Here is a 16,565-nt window from a genome sequence, read left to right on the forward strand (position 1 = left end):
TTTTAGAGTTTAATGAAAAAATTAAACCTTTAATAATAATAAACCTTTAATAATTTAACTGCAGTCAAAGCACCGCTGTACTGCCATATTTTAGTTGGAGGCTTTGGAGGGCCGGCCTGCCCTGGTTTGTAAGGAAGGGGCCGTGCTGGGTGATCTTGGTTCCCACGAGCGCCGGATTTCCCGAGGTCCCCCCGGAGCACCGAAGGAGAGGTGGGGGTAGGACCCTGGCGGGGCGGGGTCGCCCTCGGGACTACAACACGGCCAGGCCCCCACTTCTGCTGTTTCCTAGGTCGGGCGAGGGCGGCGGGGATGGGAGGAGTGACTATCTGTCATTACGCTTCTGCGATAAAGACATTCCAAAAAGTAGGCAAAGATTAAAAATAATAATAATAATGGGAGAAAGAAAAGCACTTCTTTAAGTAAAGAGTGAAAAATCAGCTTCTTAAGCTTGGTTCCACTGGGGCTCGAACCCAGGACCTTCTGCGTGTAAAGCAGACGTGATAACCACTACACTATGGAACCCCCGCGAAAACGTTTTTTATCGTTACTTTATTCATAGTGTCACATGAGAACAGGCTCCTCGGCTGAAACCCCGCCCATCCGCCGTAACTCCACCCCCGCCGTAGCCCCGCGCCGCCCGCGAGATTTGGTGTTCGCGGCCAGGTGGTGGGCTTCGGCTCCGGCGTCTGGGTCGCTCGTCCTCCTTCCTCGCCGGACTCGTCGCCCCTGCGACCACGGGGAGGCCGGGGCGAGGGGTTACCCTCCTGGCGAGAGCGCCGCCCCACTAGTCACCCTTCCCCAAACTTTCCCGCAGCCGGGGCGTCGGCGAGGTCGGCCCGGTGGGCGGAAGGGGACAGTGCCCGGGGCGCGGCCCCTTTTGGCAGCTTCCCTCAGCCTGTGAGGGACCCGCACTTCCCCACTTTCCCCACGGGCACACTGAGCCGCTTCCGGCAGCGTTGGAAGCCTTGAGTCCGGAGCAGGGCGCACAGGAGCACCACAAGGAGCCGAAGATTCAGGCAGCGCGGGGCTAGGGGGGTGGGCTGGGGGGTCATTTTTATATTGGCCTTTATTTTGCCAGGGCTGGAAAAGGCAGCTGGTCAGTCTGCCTCTTCCCCGAGGATACAGGCTCTTAATGGTCCCCTGACCTTTTCCACAACATTCTTCCCCTTCCGAAGCCCCAGAGGGGCTAAAAATTACTGGGCTTTTGTTTGATCTTATTTGTCTGGGGTAGGGGAGGGGTGAGGAGGCCGGTATAAACAGGCCGTCTCTTTGGCTGGCGCGGGGAGGGGGAAGCAGGACCGGCCACAAGATTTGAGGGGCCCAATGCAAAATGAAAATATCAGGTTCCTTGATCATAAGTTATTGAGAATTCCACAACCATGACAGCAGAGCATTAAACGCAGCGCGGGCCCGTGAGAGTGCAGCCCATGAGCCTGCCCCTGTGCTTCCAGGACTGTGGTCCCGATAAGGTGCTGGGACCCTCCATTACGAAGGGCGCCTGTATGGTATCGTTTCTTGGTTTCCATTGTCGGTGCCGTTTGCCCTCCCCAGTGCTTCTGGATGGATCTTCGTCACCATCCTGGGATTGCTCGCCATCCTCAAGCTTGAAAACTCACTTGAAACCATTTGGGTGGGTGGGGGGCGGCTCTTTCAGTGGTGAGTTGGAGTGGCTGAAGGCTGCGGCTGTCCTTTTCCCAGGCGTCTTCCTTTGAGGCTGGCAGAATGATGGAGAAGTGATACTAATTGTCTGAAAGCAACCCCTTCAGCCAACTCCTGTCTTCCTGGGAAGGCCCCTGGAAGAAACAGGTGGGTGGAAGGCGCACTAATCTGGGGGTGGTGATGTGGATTCTAGCGCTGCCTTGGCTACTCACTAGCTGTGTATTCTTGAACATCAGTTCACTTTCCAAGCCTCTGTATACCCCTTTGTGAAATGCATGGGCTGGACTAGACACCCCCTTTCCCCTCTGGGCCTAAATGTTATCTCTACTTTCCGGGTTGGGAAAATGGAGGCACTTATCTGCCATGTAAATTTTTCCACAGAAATAGTTAGAGGCAGGCTGGCTTAGGTTCTTTAGTACCAGGTTTCCTATATCCTAGTTAGCTCCCTGTAATGTTCATCATGGACCCCTTCCAGAATGCCTTTTTGTTGATAGGTTTCGAGAGGCCTCTTGAGCACTGGACGCTTAGGTTGTGAGCCATGAGATGACCATGGGTGGACAGCCACTAGCCAGAGGGTGAATTCATGAAAACTCCATGTTTCCTGCTAGTCAGTGAGCCATAATGACTCCCATGATGCCCAGTAATCAGTACATTTCACCCGTTGCCAAACCCTTGTCAGTTCAAAACAAGGCTGTCAAGAATTGGGCCTAAAATTACACTCACCAGTCGTGTTTTGGTTTGTCTCTAGGGAATACTTTGCCCTTCCTCGAGCTTTCTGTCTGCCCTTGCTATAAGGGTGGGTTCGCCACGTGCAAGCTTTCGCCAGGTTCCCACACAAAGAAAAGAGGCTGGTACACCTCTGATGCACGCAACACAGGATTCTGCCTTTAGCAAAAAAGAGGGAGACTTTTGTTCCACTCCTCTGCTGCCTTCAAGGTGTATTCACAATCTCTGTTGCTAGTAAAGTGCAATATGGTTTACAAAGCACTTTCACATACATTCCTGTGAGGTAGCCATGGTAAGTATTACTATCTCCATTTTTCAGCTGAAGAACTTGAAGCCGAAGAGTTCGAATGCCTTGCTGAGACCATTCTGCTGGTGAGTGGCAGGGCTGGGCTCATACTCAGTTAGTTTTCTGATACCTAAGTGATGTGGGGAGGCCCTTGTTCATAGAGGCTACATGTTGTTCCCATAAGTGCCATTGGTCTCTTGTAATATTTTGTATGCATGCCAGTGGATACCTTTTTTGTCTTTTGTAATTTTTAAATGAAATCCCTAAAAGCCAGAAGTAAGAGCCTGTCGTAAACCGCTGTTGATGACTTTCACCTTGATACCACCAGCGTCATGGCTAGTGCCGCAGCTGGCCACAGTTTCCCTTGGCACTTTAGTCTGTTCAGTCAGATTTGTGAGGCCTGTCACCCCCGGGTCTGCCCATAATCATCTGAACAACTACCAGAGAAACAAACAAACTAGCAAATAAAGACTAGAAGTCACTTCAAACTTTTTGAGTCCTCTGATTTCTCAGGTGTTTAGTGTGGCTTTCCCCAGCGTTTGGCTTCACTGATGGTTTCCTCACTGATGGCTTCCTTCACTGATGGTTTGGCTTTCGTCAACCAAGGAAACCATGGCCCCAAACACCGAGCTGACTTAGGAAGCTCCATTGACCTGATTTCATTTAGAAATGATTGTACCTTGTCTTTCAGTGTATATTCAAGTATTTACTAAGGAAAGTGAGTGGTTACCTTAGTATGGCAGAGTTCACCTTATTTTTCCCCTTTTACGGCTCATCAAAACATTTGAAACTAGCCTGTTGGAATGGGTATTCGTTACTTTTTGCCCACCTACCTTTTCATAGTTAATTACATCCCTCAGTCTTCTTACCCAGTTCAAGTTCTGTGGTCATTTTTATCACTCCTTTGCCCCTTTGTTGCTTGCACTTGTTGGCAAAACTAGTCTGTTAAATCCACCTGTTTCCCCACTCCACCTCTGAATATGGCCCCAGGAGGAACACACCTTCAGGCCTACTGGTTTCACATTAAATTCTTGAGTAAGTACCTCAAATGTGTTCTTAATGCGGCCTAGAATCATGTCTACTTTCCCTGTCCATTCATTTTCCACCTCACTTAGAGGACAGGTTCATGTCTTCTCTCCCTAAACTTCCTGTACCTCCTTCCCCAACCTCACCTACAGCTGATGACCTTGCTTCCTTATTTCAGTGAAAAAAAAAATGCAAGCAACCTGAAGAGAACTTCCACAGGTAAGCCCCACATCTGCTCACCTGCCTGCATCTGTGCCCTCCTAGATCTAGACCAGGGCCCTGCCTCTAGATCAGGGATTTCCTACCACAGCCCTGTTGACATTTGGGACCGGGTAACTCTGTCGTGGGGGGCTGTCCTGTGTATTGTAGGATGTTGCACAGCATCCCTGGCCTCGACTCACTAGATGCCCATAGCACCATTCCCCGAGTTGTGAGAACCCAAAATGTTCCCTGGGGGAGGGGGCAAAATCTTGGGGGCTATCTGCCGATGTCTGGAGACGCTCTGGGCTGTCGGGGTTAGTGTGCTACTGGCATCTAGTGCATAGAGACCAGGGATGTAGTGAAACATTCTGCAGCGCACAGAACAGCCACCCACCACAAGAAATAACTGGGCCCCAAATGTCAATCGTGCCATGGTTAAGAACTGCCCTAGATGACTTGTTTGAGTTCCTGTCGACACCCAGCCCTCCACCTGCGCTTGCCTACTCAAGGAAAGCCCTGCAACAACTCCCCTCTTTCTCCTGCATCTTTATTTATTTATTACTATTATTTTTTAAAATTTTATTTTATTTAAAAAATTTTAAAAAATTTTTGGCTGCATTGGGTCTTCATTGCTGCACGTGGGCTTTCTCTAGTTGCGGCAAGTGGGGGCTACTCTTCGTTGCGGTGCGCGGGCTTCTCACTGTGGTGGCTTCTCTTTGTTGCAGAGCACAGGCTCTAGGCACGCCGGCTTCATTAGTTGTGGCACTGAGTTTCTGTAGTTGTGGCACTGAGGTTCCATAGTTGTGGCTTGCGGGCTCTAGAGCGCAGGCTCAGTAGTTGTGGCACATGGGCTTAGTTGCTCCGCGGCATGTGGGATCTTCCCGGACCAGGGCTCGAACCCGTGTCCCCTGCATTGGCAGGTAGATTCTTAACCACTGCACCACCAGGGAAGTCCCTCTCCTGCATTTTTATTTACCTCCTCTATTGGATCATTCCCGTCAGCATACAAACATGCTGTAATTTTTAAAAAATTTTTATTTATTATTTATTTGGTTGCACCAGGTCTTAGTTGCAACTGGTGGGCTCCTTAGTTGTGGCTTGCCAGCTCCTTAGTTGTGGCATGCGAACTCTTAGTTGCGGCATGCACGTGGGATCTAGTTCCCCAACCAGGGATTGAACCCAGGCCCTCTGCGTTGGGAGCTCGGAGTCTTAACCGCTGCGCCACCAGGGAAATCCCATATTGTAATTTTATTCTCATCATTAAAAAATAATCTCTTAATCTCATTGCTGCCTCAACTACTCCCATTTCTCTGCTCTCCTTTATAGCAAAACTCTTAGAAAATGTGTCTTTAGGTGCTCTCTCCGGTTCCTCTCCTCCTCTTGGAAGCACTTTCCCCTCCCAGCTTTTAGGATGCCACCCTCCTGATTTTTGCTTCCTACCTCACCAGTCACCCTTCTCAGTCACCTTTGCTTTATCTCATCTCTTTGACCTCTAAACATGGGTGTTCCACAGGTCTCAGTTCGTGGACTTTTCTATTCATTCTCACCACTCTGGTGACATCATTTAATCTAATGGCTTTAAATATGGTCTGTAACCTAGATGAATTCCAAATTTATATCTCTAGTCCAGACTTTTCTCCCAAACTCCAAATCTACCTGCTATACATGTCCATTTAAATGTCTAATAGGTATCTCAGTCCTATTCTGTCTGTGTCTAAACTCCCGATCTCCACCCCCTCTCCTTTCTCAGTCTTCCTTGTCTCAGATAAGGGCAACCTCATCTTTCCAGTTATTTAGGCCTCAAACATAGAGAAAAATGGGAGAAATCATACTTGATTCTTTTTTTCCCCTCACACTTCAAATCTAATCTCACTAGCGAATCCTATTGGCTACACCTTCAGGATCTATCTAGAATCTAATCACTTTCTACCATCTGCCCTGCTACCATACTAATCAAAGCCACCATCACTTTTTGTCTGGATCATTGTCGAGAACCTCATATTCTGGCCTCCCGGCTTCTGCCGTTTTCTCCCTACAGACTATTCTCCACACAGTAGCCAGTGATCCTTTTTTTTTTTTTAAACTTAGGAATTATTACAACTTTTTTTTAAAAATTTATTTATTATTTATTTATTATTTATTTTTGGCTGTGTTGGGTCTTTGCCTCCGTGCGAGGGCTTTCCCCAGCTGCGGCAAGCGGGGACCACTCCTCATCGCGATGCGCAGGCCTCTCACCATTGCGGCCTCTCTCGTTGCGGAGCACAGGCTCCAGACGCGCAGGCTCAGCAGTTGTGGCTCACGGGCCCAGTTACTCCGCGGCATGTGGGATCCTCCCAGACCAGGGCTCGAACCCGTGTCCCCTGCATTGGCAGGCAGATTCCCAACCACTGCGCCACCAGGGAAGCCCGAGTGATCCTTTTAAGACCTAAGTTAGATCGTGTCACTTCTGCTCAAAACCCTTCAATAGCTCCCCACCTTAACTAGAAAGAAAGCCAGAGCCTTACAGTGGCTTGCAAGGCCCTACATGATCTGATCTTCCATTTATTACCTCTCTGATCATATATCCTATTACATTGCCTTTACAAGACCACACTTGCCTGCTTGCTGTTCTTCAAACACAGTAGGACTCTTCTGCCTCAGGGCCTTTGCACCTGCTGTTCTCGCAGCCTTTACTGCTCTTTCCCTAGGTCGCCCCATTGCTTGCTGTCTCATCTTGCTCAGGTATTTGCCCAAATATCTTCTCAGTGAGGCCTTTCCTGACTGCCCTATTTAAAAATTGCTATTTTCCTTTCCCCTTCACCCTGGAAACTCAGTATCCCCCTTTCCTGCTTTATTTTTCTCTACAGTGCTTGTCGCTGTCTAATTTTCTAGATATTTACTTATTTCTAGATATTGTCTGTCCCCTATCATTCTCAACTAGAATGAAAGTTCCGTGAGGCATGGATTTGGTTTTGTTCACTGCTGTATTCCACAGAACCTAAGTAGCGCCTAGTACATAGTAACCACTCAATGAATATGTCTTGAATGTATCTGTTCAGGGTTGGGGAATGACTCACGCCAGGTCAGTCCCAATCACAGCTAATCCTGGGCCTTTGTGTGAATTCCTGAGAAGAGACATTTCCGTGTTCACCCTGGACTCAACGTGAGCTAATCCAGAGGCTGGAGGTTCTGCTGCCATCTGATTATTGCATTGTATCAGACGGGGCTCTGAGTTGCCTACAGCAGAACCTTCTTGCCCAAAATATTTACTGCTCTTCCCTACGTGGGATTTTTACACAGTTGCCCCACTGATAGTCTTGACCGAGTGACTGACTTTTGCCAGTTGGGTGTGGGCAGAAGCGATGTGCCTCACTTCCAAGCACAGGTGTGAAGAGCCAGCTTGTAGGGTGCTGCTTTGATGTTTCCCCTTTGTTATGAGTACAGCAGTGCCCCAGAGAGAGGTTGGCCTGAGTCTTACAGGGAAGACCACATGTTACAGAACTGCAGCCAACCTGCGCAGGAACAGGAGTGAAAAATAAACCTTGATAAGTGTAAACTACTAAGATTTGGGGTATAACATCACCTAAGCTGATTCAACATTCCTACTAGTTTAAGAAGAAAATGAGTTTATTAAAGGATATACAGTGGCCCACAGGCTCTCCGAGAAGGCTTTGGAGATTCCAAAGCCAGGAATAATGTCTAAATCTCACTGCGGGGCTGCACCATCAAAGATGCCTGCCCACTGCTGCCCCTCCTGAATACAGAGTTAGCAGTGCAAGCCAGCGATGGGGCCCAGAGTCTCTGTCACTGCTGTATCTGCAAACTGGACCCTTCTGCCACTAACTCTGGCAGAGGATGGCTTTCATAACCCATTGACTCCTTGTGTTGCCCTTTTCTAAATTTAGGTCTCTGGCAGAGCCTAGGTCACATACCTGTGCTCCTGCTATGAGAGAGGCTGGAAAAGCAAATTTCTTGTTTCTCCTTCGAGGACTCAGATGTGGGGAATTACCAAAACATAGGGAGGATGTTGAGAAGATAGTGTGGGTGACCACAAAGTCTGGAAGACATCGGCTGCCTGCCTGAAGCCTGAGAATGGAGCCAAGAGCGAGGGATTAGAGCTGAGAAACAGCTACCAGGTGCTATCATTTAAGGCCTCGACCAAGTCAGACCTAAAGTATACTTGTTGACTCTTCAGCTATTTGAAGGGTGCATTTCCAGTTTTGCTTAGGCCAGTGGGAGTCGGGTTTACTGACTCTTGCAACTGAAGGAGTCCTGATGGTTCATGTCTAAAATGTTGGGCATCACCGCAGTGGCTGGCAGTGCTTCCCTGGCTCAGACACTGGAAAGTTTTGTTGCCCTCAGTTCCCAGGAAATGCGAAAAGAGGCTGATGGTCATGGGAATCGTCGCTTTGGCAGGTCAGGGCTTTGGTTTTCCGACGTCCTGGGCAGCCGTCAGTTCTCAGATGCAGCAGGGCACTTGTTCCCACGTATTACAGTAACCAGGAAGGTTGAGGTTACAGAGTGGGCAACACATCTGTGGCAGATACTGCTAGTTGCTTATCCAATATCCATTCTTCTTTTTGTCAGTAATAAAAATAAGAAGAATAAACATTTCTATAATGCTTGCTATGTATTAGAGACTATTCAAACTCTTTACTCATATTAACTCATTTAATCCTCACAAGAACCCTGTGAGAAAGGTATTGTTACTATGCTTAGTTTACAGATGAGAAAACCAAAGCACAGAATAATTAGGTAACTAAGTCACACAGGTAGTAAATAAAGGAGTGGGGTTTTAACACCCAGGCCATCTGGCTCTATAGGCTGTATTTAACCTTTACACTGCACTCCCTGATTTTGTTTGACTCAGCAATGTGTCCAGCTAAAACAGTTTGATTTCCCAGGTTCGCTTACAGCTAGAAGAGACTGTGTAACACAGTTCTGGCCAATGACTTGTATGGAAGTAGTTGGGCTTACAAAACCATTTCTTTAAAAGGAGGTAGACTCAGCTGGTATGCCCCATTTTGCCCTTAGCTTCACTTTCTCCTCAGAATGCAAATGTGATGCTGGAGGGAGAGCAGCCATTTTGTGACCATGAGTTGACAGTTATGAGGAAGAAAGCTACATTGCTCAGCAGAAAGAAGGAAGGTACCTGGGTCCCAGCCCCAAATTTACTACTTCCAGACTCCTGGTTATATGTGAAAAGTAAAATCCCTAATCTTTAATGCTACTGTTTAGTGGGAGTTTCAGTTATATGAGGGAAAATACAATCACTACTGATTCAGCATTTCCACATTTCTCTCCTATACCATTTTGACAGTGTCTTTAATCTGCCCACCAGCTACTGAGGGACTGCTCCTCACTGTCCCAGTCCCTTGATTGAAGTTGTTTATTGTCACATACCTGCAGTATGTCTAGGAGCTCAGTGTTTGGTAGTGTGGGAATTTTTTGGGTTTTTTTTTAAGTGTATGACATGGCCCCATCTCAAGGAGTTTGAAGAACATTAATTAACCCAAAGGACTGATTTATTCCAAGATATTAATGGATGATAATGGCTTGATGTGGTTTTTCCTAACTTTGGATGTTACTGAATTTTAATTAGACCCTGTCTTCTTCTTTCTTAAAGAAGAAACTCAAAAGAGAAGGCAGAGGGGCAGGGTGATATGCAAAAGCCTGTCTAAAAGGAAAGATGGCCTCGTGTAGTATTCCCCTCAACACCAGCTATATATAATCTACAAAATCATCTGCAATCACATTCAATGAGCTTAGATTTGATAGCCGCTCAAGAGAGAAAGAGATCAGCTGAAAATACTTTGTCTCCCCCTCCCTTATTTATGTGACTTGAGATGCCTCCAGTTTCTAAAGTCACTCCCCTGGGACTATGCGTCCAGCCAATGCTAATTGGTGACGGAAATGAAATTTCACTCTACTTCACCAAACTTACTGTCTTTAGATTTAAGTGGATTCAGCTGTGCACACAATGGGACTTGCCTCTAAGCTTTCCTCATAGTCTGATGGGAAGATTTCAAGAATGGTGGAGGTGTTAAACAAAGATCATCTTATCTGTTTGTATTACTGATTTTAAGTGTTTGTGATTTTTTGGATACAGTTAGGGTACAGTCTGAAGGCTATATATAATAATAAAACCAAAACCAATTAATAGGTTGTTTAACTCAGTTAGAGGCTGTCTGCAGGCTAGCAGCTTTCCTTTGCTAAATCCCGTTAAAATGCAGTGAGTTCTATTTTGTGCAGAATGAGCAGGCTGCCATGACAACTGTCTGTGAATATTATTTCAATATTAGTCATAGGTTTCCAGTGTCTGCCTCCGGGTCCAACGTTCATTCTAAAACCCAGATGCACATCTGTTCTTAAAGGAGTTCTCCTGGACGTGTTTACAAAAAACAAAAACAAAACAGTTTCAGCCGGCTGGGGTTTTTTTCTTTTGGAAGAGAAATTTGAATGAATTCACACACTTGCAAATGGTAGATTTTATTGCTGTTTCTTTTCTTTGGGAAAGGCGATTTGGATATGAATTTTTTATTGTACTTGACTGTAGATTTGATTAAATAGATTAAATAGGAGCCCGGAGATTACTCATATTGCCTGTCTTTAGTTACATGCCCACCTGAACACTCCCTTTTGCCAGGAGAAGAGGATGTGCGAGCTGCCTAGGCCTGTGTTATGTGCCCAGCCCTGGGCAGTCACTGTTGCTTGGGAAGTGGGCTCATGCTGATTGAATTAAGCCAGTCAAGTCTCACACTTAGAGTGGAGGGTGGTGTCAATCCCATGCAAACCACAGGGCTTAGAATGGGGAGAGGGTTGATCTCATGAAGGAAAATTGGGGTACTATTGCAAGGGATCGAGGGGAATACTTGTCGGCCACCTGGTTAGGCAACAAAATGCTGAGCAAATAATAACATTTACTGAATACTAACTGTAAGCCAGGCATCACTCAAATAGCTTTACGAGTGTATTGCTTAGAGAATGTTTGGCTGCGTGTGATGAGGTAAATGATGAAATAACAGGGACTTAACACAGAGGGGTTGGCTTTTATCTCATGTGATACGAAGTTAGGAAAGAAGCAACTTCACATCATCATCTGTGTCCCAGGCTCATCCTTCAGTCTTTCTGCAATATCATTCTCAGCATGAGCCTCTCTTCCTAAGGCACTCAAGAGGGCTGCTCCTCCTCCAGGCATTATGTCATGGTTCCAGGCACAGTGGGGGAAGGGCAAAAAGGAAAGGGCTCATGACAGCTGAGTCTTGTCTTTTTTATCAGAAAAATTGCTTTTCTGGGAGCCTCAGCCAGTAGATTTCAGCTTATATCGTATTGGCCAGAACAGAGTCACATGACCACCCCTAACTGCGAGGGATCCTAGCAAATCAAGTTTTGGTGGCTGAGTCCATTGCCACCTAGAATAAAATTGGGACTTTATTGGTAAGGAAGAAAGGAGAATAGATACTAGCTAGGCAACTAGCAGTGGCTGCCACAATATGTATGAACCCATTTATTCCTTACATCAACCCAGTGTGGGTGGTGCTATTACTATCCTGGTTTTTAAGAAACAGGCACAGAGAGGTCATGTAATTTTCCCAAGCTCACACACAGCTGTTAAGTGGTGGAGCTAGAAAATTACCCCAAGCAATCTGACTCTGGAACTGAATTCTCTGATGCTCCCAGACACATCCCGACCCACCGGTCAGACCACATTTCTTCTCCAGGATGTGTAACCACTCAGGAAATTTAGGCCTCTCCTAGAAATGGTAGCTAATATCTGTTTAGCACTTTATAGTTTATGAAGAATTTTCCACTTAGATTATTCCATTTAAATATTATTATCCCCATATTAAAAATGAGAAGACTGAGGCCCAGAGAAGTAATAAAAGTTACCTAAGGTGCCCAGCTTGTAAGTGGCAGAGCTGATGTTTCCTCGAAATTACAGGAACTTACTCCTGGTTCCCTTTCCTAATCCTCCTATTCTTCCACGCACAGAGACTTCATTTTTAATTTTTAAAAATGACAGTAGTTTGCTCCAGACCCTATATTAACTTCGCAACCTTCTCAGGAAAAACAATGCAGAGAAATCTTGGCTGTCTCACCAACTGGTTTTCCTAGTGTCCTTTTCATGTAGCCATACCAACAGGATCATGGCGTATCAGCAGGAATTGTGTTTAGTAGTGAGAAACAGAGACCTAAGCAGGGAGGTTATTCTTATCTCATGTAATGTAAAATCCAGAACTTCATTCAAAATGTGAGAGTATTCATTACAAATAGCTCTTATCTACCTGTTAAAGTAAGAGTCATTAAACGTATAGAAATTGCCTGTCCTTAGTTACATCAGGTTAATTTGTATTACATTTCCTTAAAACCACTTTGTAAATCAAACTTATTACAAAATAAGAATAACAGTCCACCTCACTGGGGTAAATTAGTGAAGTTTTAGTACATTACTGATACCTCAGTTTGCTTATAATTGTTATTTCTCTCATTCTTTCCAAATATTTGAAATCTTTAGCTTATGGCATTGTTTGATTTATACATCACAACATTCTCTTGTTCTGGTGATACTACTGAATTGACCGTAAAAATCACAAAAGCATTGTAGAATATAGTTTGACTTTAAAAGTCATGAAAGAGTGGGTTGAAAAAGAGAGATTTAAACAAATATCATACTGTGTTATGAGGCAGTGCCTCTCAAAGTATGCTTTACCATCACTTGGGAATTAATTAGAAATACAGATTCATGAGCCCTACTCCAGACCTACTAAATCAGAACCTCTAGGGGCTGGGCCCAGGAATCTGTGTTTTAACAGGATCCCCAGGTTATCTATAAGTACATCAGAGTTTGAGAAGCACTGTTTTAGAGAGTTTTATGTAAATGACACTCACAGATTGTGCCCTCTTTGGGATATTGGTGAAGATACTAACTTCAGCTTTAGTAAACTAAGACCTATATTAAACCCTAGATTCTCCTTTGAAAATCTCCAAATCATAGAGTCCAGTTATGTACTCCCAGTCACTGAACCTTAATTCAAGTGTATGCTTGACTCCATTCCCCTATCAGCACTTTCAACTAAGTAATCAGTATTTGTCTTTCCGATGTCAGTTTAAAGATCAACCTCAGGGACTTCCCTGGTGGTCCAGTGGTTAAGACTCCACACTCCCAATGCAGGGGACATGGGTTCGATCCCTGGTCAGGGAACTAAGATCCCACCTGCCGTGCTGTGCGGCCAAATGAAATAAAATTTAAAAAAAAAAAAAGTTATCTTCAGAAGCTTTTGCTTGACCTCCTGACTCACTCTTATAATACATGTACTTCTCCTTTGCAATTTCACATTTATTTTTATGATTATTTGATTAACGTTTACTTCCCCCACAAGGCTATAAACTTCATGAGGGAAGGAACCAACCTTGTCAGTTCTGTTGGTAGTATATCCCCAGGGTCTAGAACAGTGCCTTGCACACAATAGATGCTCAACAAATATTTGTTGAATGAATGTATGAATAAAACCAAGACAAGAATAAGTTTTTGTTTTGTTTTGTTTTTGGCTGCGGCTTGTGGGATCTTAGTTCCCCAACCAGGGATGGAACCCGGGCCCATGGAAGTGAAAGTGCCGAGTCTTACCACTGGACCGCCAGGGAATTCCCAAGAATAAGTATTCTTAAACTAAAAACTTTTCCACAGTCTTCACCATAAACTCTTAGTCATCTGAGGCAATACTAACAAGTGTTTTGAAAAGAAAGCCGTGGATCTTTCCTCGGCCTTGCTTTAGGTAATAGTTTCAACATTCCTCTAAGAAACCAACTGTTGTTGTCTGTGTTCATAAAAACAAAAATGGTTGAAAGGGAGGCAACGGTTGGCAAAAAGAAAGCTTGAAGAACCTGGGACCTGCCTTCCCAGTACGCAGGAAGTGGTTCTCTCAGCCAGGTTGTGTTGTTCACATTCTGCTGGCAGGTACTGTCATACCTGCCTCCATCATTGTGGGGTTGCCAAGGCAACCTATTAAAGAATAATTCTAGAATCTACCTCTGGAAAATTCCAGATGAGCCTGAGGAATCCTCTTCAAGTAAATCTGCAAGCGTGACGATGGATTGTGTCCTGAGCCTGCAGGTCAGACTAAAAGATTCAGCAACCAGCAAAGTGAAAATCTAGGAGTCTGTTTTTCTTCAACCTGTGTGGAACTGGTAAAACTTAGAGGGAAGGATAAAAACTCTTAAAGTAGCAGATAAACTGAATGAAATCTGGGTAGACATGGAACTATATGTTTAAAAGTTAACCTTCCTCTGTCTAGTTGTTTGGCCAACTCTAGTAGAGTTAATGTTTTGTGTATGGAGTTTGTCATACTTTAATATATATTGTATTGGAGCTATCTTTTAGAAAGGTATTTATTTGTTATTATTATTTTGGTCACACAGTGCAGCATGCGGGATCTTAGTTCCCCAACCAGGGATCAAACCTGTGCCTCCTGCATTGGGAGCACAGAGTCTTAACCACTGGACTGCCAGGGAAATCCCTGGAGCTATCTTTATAGGGTGGAATTGGATCACCTTGATGTAATAGAAAGAGTACTGGCCACCAAGTTGTACAACTATGATGTTGGGGAGGCTACTTAAACTCTTTGGGCCTGGTTTCCTCTCCCATAAAATGAAGGGCTTTCTGAACAAGTCCAGAGGACCAGAGTATCTTACCATATCACAGGCTCACCTGTTACAGAGCTCTGGGCCAAGGCCCTCGTGATGATCTTGCAAGGGGACTCCGTTGTCTGTGCCTAGGTCAGTTTTGCCCAATTCACAGTGCTTTGACATGAGAGGGAATTGCATAAATGTGTATTCTTTGTTTTACATTTGTCTTGGAATGACATTATAGCTCCTGCAGAAGGAAAAATAGAAGGAATTACATTGCTCTGCCATTGACTCATGCTAGATGTCAAACTGAGGCGCCTGCAAAACGCAAGCACATGCAAGCTAAACGAACAGATTGTGGCAATATTTAAAAATATCACAACTCTCTAAATAAGAAGCAGTTCTGATAAGCCTATTTGGAATTCATGCAAAACACCCATAAACTCTGAAAATCTGAATTGTACATTGCCAAGGTAAATTACTCTGTGCAGTAATTATAGATAAAGGCATATTGGATTATATGATAATATGTCTCCCTTGGTTTACAGATACCCCTCTCTCCTGGGCCTCTACCTTTCCGGACTGTTGCTTTTTTAGTCTCCTTTGTTTGCTCCTTCCTTCTCATTCCCTTTAAATGTCCCTATTCCCCCGGGCTTCTGATTTTGCCCCTATAGCCTTGTGACTTTACAAGCTCTCCCTGCCTGTTTTATCTTCTCTAATCACTTTAGCTGTTATCGGTAACCTGATGACCTCTTTAATCAGAATCTGCAGACCTGATTTATTTTCTGGGCTTTAAAAGGAGCTTCTACTGGCTATGGGACATTTTAACTCGTTATTTTTCTCCACCATAAACACCCCTGTCCCCCTTCGTGTCCTACCCCATACCCGGTAACACTCTACCGCAATTAATGGCGTCACTCACTAGACCATAAATGACGAGAGGGCAGGGACCATGTCTGTCTTATCCACCACTGTACCCCCAGGGCCCAGTGCAGTGCCTGGCACCCAGTGAGCATTGCTGAAGAAGTGATGAATCCATCTGGTATTCCAAACTAGGAACCTTGGAATCATTCTGGATGCCTCTGTCCCCCTTGCTACCTGTACCCAGTCTGGGACCTGTGGGACTTATTACCTAAAAGACTTTCACATTAAAAAGCAAAAGGCCTTCACATTTGGCCCCTCGTCTCCACTGCCACCGCTTTAATTCAGCACTTATCATCCATCTCCTGGATCCTTGCAGGAGCTTCCTCATTGGTCTTTCTCTGGCTGGCTTTTTCCCAGGTCATCACATCTGACCTTCAGAGTGATCTTCCTAAAGTGTGAATCTAATCAGATTACTCTTAGGCTCCCCTTCACTTAAACAGAGTTTGCAATCTGGCAGCCTCACCCCAGAGTCTATACAGTGTTTTGAGAAAATGAGAATTACTGCATTTCATTGATTCTAAGATGCACATTTTTTCACATTTTAGCACCTCTGAAATTGGAACGTGCCTTAAAATCGATGGAGTGTCATTGTTTGATGGGTGGCTTTTTTCTTTCTTATTTGTACATAAAATAATAATACACCTTGTAATCGATGGCATCTTATAATTTGTAGAAGTATACTCATACTGACATTTAAAAATAGGGAGATTTTACAGAAAAGTATGTCAGTTTCTCTTGAAAAATTACACTGGGTAACACTGGGCCAGGATTTCTGGATGGCAGCCTAAGAGGGAGCTACTGGTAAGTAGCAGCTGCCTCATTTAGACAAGAACTCTCTAGAATGTCCCATCATTTCCACCCAGGCTGCTTTATTCATTTATATTATGTACTCCAGCTTATGTAAGCATTTGAAATTGCAATCCCTAACTGACAGATTAAAGTATGAATTCTTTGCTGCGATTTTCAAGAACAGTCACACTTGGCACCAGTCTGCCTCCTCAGGTTCACATCCCCATCCTCTGCTGTATACACCCTCTATCCCCTAGTCTAAGGAAACATTACTCAAATGTAACCTGCTCCCGAGTTCCCTGGAATGCCTTTCTCCACTTTGTATGCTCTAGGAAGCATTACCTGACTTGCC

The 16,565-nt window shown here is 44.9% G+C and overlaps 1 protein-coding gene and 1 non-coding gene across 10 annotated transcripts in view; one reads left to right on the plus strand and one right to left on the minus strand.

Moving 5' to 3' along the window:
• Positions 1-449: 449 nt before the first annotated feature.
• TRNAV-UAC (transfer RNA valine (anticodon UAC)) lies at positions 450-522 on the minus strand. Its single transcript has one exon. It is a non-coding gene; the product is annotated as a tRNA-Val (tRNA).
• Positions 523-1,057: 535 nt separating this feature from the next.
• The window catches only part of PPEF1 (protein phosphatase with EF-hand domain 1), a 156,767-nt gene continuing 141,259 nt past the window's right edge, over positions 1,058-16,565 (plus strand). For 2 of the 9 annotated variants that reach the window (XM_057538893.1, XM_057538897.1), the window contains exons 1-3: positions 1,061-1,806; positions 2,705-2,757; positions 3,876-3,916. The gene's annotated coding sequence lies outside the window, so the exon portion shown is untranslated. Of the gene's footprint in view, positions 1,807-2,407; positions 2,596-2,704; positions 2,758-3,875; positions 3,917-16,565 lie in introns of all 9 variants that reach the window. The other 7 variants (XM_057538891.1, XM_057538889.1, XM_057538890.1 and 4 more) reach the window with 7 other exon arrangements.

The sequence above is a fragment of the Balaenoptera acutorostrata genome, chromosome X (genome assembly GCF_949987535.1).
Source record: "Balaenoptera acutorostrata chromosome X, mBalAcu1.1, whole genome shotgun sequence".
Lineage (NCBI taxonomy): Eukaryota > Metazoa > Chordata > Mammalia > Artiodactyla > Balaenopteridae > Balaenoptera > Balaenoptera acutorostrata.